The 4756-nt window shown below is 38.4% G+C and overlaps 1 long non-coding RNA gene across 1 annotated transcript; it reads left to right on the top strand.

Annotated features, from left to right (window-relative positions):
* The first annotated feature begins 818 nt into the window (after nt 1–818).
* On the top strand, nt 819–3490 carry LOC120973682 (uncharacterized). The gene is made up of 2 exons (XR_006670553.2): nt 819–1199; nt 1611–3490. It is a non-coding gene; the product is annotated as an uncharacterized lncRNA (long non-coding RNA).
* The last annotated feature ends 1266 nt before the right edge of the window (nt 3491–4756 follow it).

Genomic DNA, 4756 nt, shown 5'->3' with positions numbered 1-4756 from the left:
CTTATGTTCTAGTTCGAGAGGTAAGTGACATGCTTTTCCATAAACCATTTTATACGGAGACATACCCATAGGATTTTTATATGCAGTTCTCTAGGCCCATAATGCATCATCAAGTTTCTTGGACCAATTCTTTCTAGATCTATTAACAGTCTTTTGCAAAATTAATTTAATTTCTCTATTACTTAGTTCTACTTGACCACTAGATTGTGGGTGGTATGGGGATGCAATTCTATTATTAACATCATACTTAGCAAGCATTTTACGAAAAGCACGATGAATGAAATGCGAACCACCATCAGTCATTAAGTATCTAGGGACTCCAAACCTCGAAAAAAAACTTCTTTAAGCATCTCAATAGAGGTGTTATGATCAACACTACTAGTTGGAATAGCTTCTACCCACTTAGTAACATAATCAACAACAACTAAAATATGTGTATACCCACTAGAGGAAGGAAACGGTCCCATATAATCAAAGCCCCAAACATCAAATGGTTCAATAACAAGTGAATAGTTCATAGGCATTTCTTGACGTCTACTAATATTACCAATTCTTTGACATTCATCACAAGACAAGACAAACTCTACAAGGATACACCGTGTTAAGCAACACGTATTCTACAACGTTTTGACTATGTGATGCAAAATTCGCAATAGATACAAATATAAAGCATTGTACAATATGCGTTGCAGATATGTTACAACCGGCCACAAATCCAAGTAAAGCCCAACCTCTTGTCTAGCCCATCCGTGCTTCTGTTTCTGACATAGCCTTATATTGCATTGGCAGCCAAGCAGTAGGTCACGATTCGCTAAAAAAGAGAACCAGGTCACGCATCACGTCTCCTCGCCGCCGCCGCCTCCTACCCCCTATTCTCCTACGGCGCCGTCGGCTCCTCCCACGCACCAGGTCTCCTCGCCGCCGCCGCCTCCTCCCACGCGCCAGGTCTCCTGCGCCGCCGTCGGCTCCTCGCACGCATCAGGTCTCGTCGTCGGCACCGCCGTTGTCGCCTCCCCTATCCTCCTTCGCCGCCATCTACTCCGTCCCCGTCCCTGTCAGGTCCCTGAGCACGGGATGCAAGGTATGGAGTCAGCGCACAGCCCCTCGCCGACGCGGCCATCAGCCTCCCCATGACAAACCATCGTGTCCACGAGCTCCATCACCGCGAGATCTCCTTCCCCACCGAAGAAATCTGTCAGGTTTGTCCCAAATTCGTGGTCACATGGAGGTCAGCTTCCGTAACTTCTTTTTGGTAAGCGAGCCAAGAAGTTAGATAAGCTTATGATTTGTGCCTTTTATTCTTCATCTATTAGGTATGTGGCTTAAAGATCAGAGACTCGTACATGATTGTCATAGTATGCAGTGTCTACACATTGCTTAGTTGTAATATCCTGTATAAGATGGACACGTTACCTTAGTGATCAATGTTGTTATTGTCCGAAAATATGTGGTGGCCACTGAGGTTTCAAATAGATAATGCGCAAATACAACACATAAGTTTCATTGCACTGGATGGTAACTCGAATCAGCATACCATATAATCATAATTTTTTAATCTTGGCACCAAGTGCGTTGTTCAGTGATATTAAGAAATGTTATTTCCTGTGCAGTCCAATGAAAAAAATGTTAAAAGCACATGGTGTCCATCAAATTTTGTTCACCTGCTAGTAGCTGGATTCCAAGCATTGCAGGTACTCACGTGTGAAGTTCATCATTTTTGGGTATAATCTCACTGAACCGTTGCACCAGGAGTGCACATTCCGAGCTACTGTTGCTTATATAAGTATGGTTCACACCGTCTTCTTAGTGTTCTTGTGATAGATGATTCATGTATGCTGATACTTTACTCTACAACTCAATAAAAGGACCAGCATTTACACTCCTCTGAATAAAGACAATATTTGTATATGGTTTCTTTGTTCAATTTTCATACCATAAACAACTTGTGTTGAATGAACAAGTTCCATTTGCTGTTGAAGAGTAAATCGTACAGGACACTTATTTTTGAATGGAGGGGGTACATAACTTATTAATTTACCCCATAATAAGAAGTGTTGATCTAACTCTCCTCTCACCCGATTATATATTATTACAAAGCTTGCTTATAGCTGGAAAACGCAGTTCACTGGAAGGCTGCATCTCTCCCCTATATTTTTTTCCATGCTACTGCATTTTTTAGGTATATTGGTGTGGACACGTGATTAAGAAATGACATGTATTATATATGATCAGGTATACTGCAACTTCAGACTACAACTTTTGCTTCTCTACATCTGTTTGGTGATTGCGTTTTCTTGAATTGAATTATGCATTCATGGCCATGGCACACAAAAATATGTGTCCTTCTGTTTAAATGTAGTTTGATAAGCTTATATAGCTGTAGCTGAATGAACTGTGCAAAGGCAGTGCCTTCTCATATGTATTTCGGATCAATATTTTGCAGCTTGCATTAATTGTTTTTTAGCTGGCTACTTGCTACCTCTGCACATATATATACTAATATAAATATTGTGACATGTTGTACTGCAACAAAAGGGGCGAGAACAAATATAAGTAAGATTGTAAATTTCATACATATTAACGTACTTCCAGATTTGCATCTATGGTAATGGCCTATTCAACACTACAATGCTACAGTAAATGGAGCTTTGGTTGTAAGTACATCATATCGAATCTCTTTGATCACATGACTTTGAAATCTTGTTAGTGATATACTGATATACAAAGTAGATGAAAATTCTAGTGGAAGTAAGTTCACAATTTTCTGTTAGGAGTAAACTCGATAAATGACAGATGCATATATTTGTAACTCTTCAAGGGTTTGATCAGGCTAATTGAACACAAACACTGTTTATTTGCTTTAGAACGGTGTGAACTTCAGTATGCATAGTACAATGATCTTACTATATTTTTTTATGATGTTTGAAGAAAATTCTGTCTGCTATGTTGCGAAGGCTGAGAGGATGATCCTTGCATTGTCAAAAAGCGATATACTTGTGGATTTCATTTGTATGAGGGTAGGAACTTAAATTGCAAATTAGGTATTTACAAGCTAAGCTTTGCAATTCTTTCATGGTTACAACTTCAGTAATATTTGTACGCGACTAATATCCTGCCTCTGTCACTACTTGCATCATTTCAATGCATTGTGTGTTAACAGTTCGTTTTGCTTTTTGTTTGTAGATTGAAAAGATAAATGGATCATTATATGGGTGTGTGACAAGTATACTGCAATTATGACGATGAAGTTCCTGATGATGATGCTGATTATGATGATGGACGCTTCCAGTTTTAATTAAGTTGTAGGGATGATGTTCCCTGGTTATGTTTTAGTTAAGTTTTGGGATGTTGATGGATGCTTTCAATTTTAGTTTCAATGTCAAGAAACTATTTAGATTATTCATCACATGTGGAGGATGTTTCTCTTGTAATACCCACTGCTGTAATTCAACAATTTTATCTCATATATGATTTCTCCCTCCCGTGAGTATATTCTCTTGTTTTTTTTCACTTGAAATACATAATTATCTATTTGTTCTTCACAATACATAGTGGAGCATTAATTTAATTTCTGACAATAAATATAAAAATAATAATATTATTTCATATTTTGTGAGTACCAACAATTGAAGGGTTGCGAATTCTCCGTTGCCAGGCAATGGGATTTTGATTCATGTACATTAATGACCAACATATAAAAGTGTTGCACCAGTCTGGTTTATGTGTTGCATCCTTGCAACGGTCCCTTTTACCAACGGAGATATAAACGTTGCATTATGCGCTAGCAACGCTGGATAAGGCTACGCATCCCAAACCGTTGGTAAAGACACTAACAACGCATATATGGACATCTAGATACGGAAAAATGCGTTGCTATATGGGGGGTCCTGTTTACGGGCATCTTAAGAAGAGTAGGCCAATAAAAACCGGATTGCAATACCTTATGTGCAGTTCTATCTCCAGCATGGTGTCCTCCATAAGCCTCGGAGTGACACTTGCGTAGGATCTGTTCTTGTTCATGCTCAGGTACACAACGTCTAATAACACCATCTACTCCTTCTTTATAAAGGTGTGGGTCATCCCAGAAGTAATGTCTTAAATCATAGAAAAAAAAATTCTTTTGCTGGTATGTGAAACTAGGTGGTATAACTTTAGCAACAATGTAATTGGCATAATCAGCATACCATGGAGCAGTACGAGAAGCATTTATGACAGCTAATTGTTCATCAGGGAAGCTATCATCAATAGGTAGTGGGTCATCAAGAACATTCTCTAACCTAGACAAGTTGTCTGCAACGGGGTTCTCAGCTCCCTTTCTATCAATAATATGCAAATCATATTCTTGTAGCAAGAGAACCCATCAAATAAGTCTAGGTTTGGCATCTTTCTTTTCCCTAAGATATTTAATAGCAGCATGATGAGTGTGAACAGTTACTTTAGAATCAACAATATAAGGTCTGAACTTATCACAAGCAAATACAATTGCCAAAAATTCTTTTTCTGTAATAGCGTAATTTCTTTGGGCACTATCTAGAGTTTTACTACCATATTGGATAACATTTAATTTCTTCTCAACTCTTTGTCCTAGAACAGCACCTACATCATAATCACTAGCATCACACATAATTTCGAAGGGTAAATTCCAATCAGGTGGCTGAACAATAGGTGCAGAAATCAAGGCTTTCTTAAGTATTTCAAATGCTTCTACACAATCATCATCAAAGATAAAAGGAACATCTTTTTGTAAGAGATTAGT

The sequence above is a fragment of the Aegilops tauschii genome, chromosome 2 (genome assembly GCF_002575655.3).
Source record: "Aegilops tauschii subsp. strangulata cultivar AL8/78 chromosome 2, Aet v6.0, whole genome shotgun sequence".
In the NCBI taxonomy this organism is placed as follows: domain Eukaryota; kingdom Viridiplantae; phylum Streptophyta; class Magnoliopsida; order Poales; family Poaceae; genus Aegilops; species Aegilops tauschii.
Note: the sequence above shows the minus strand (reverse complement) of the source record. Positions and strands in the feature narration are given on the sequence as shown.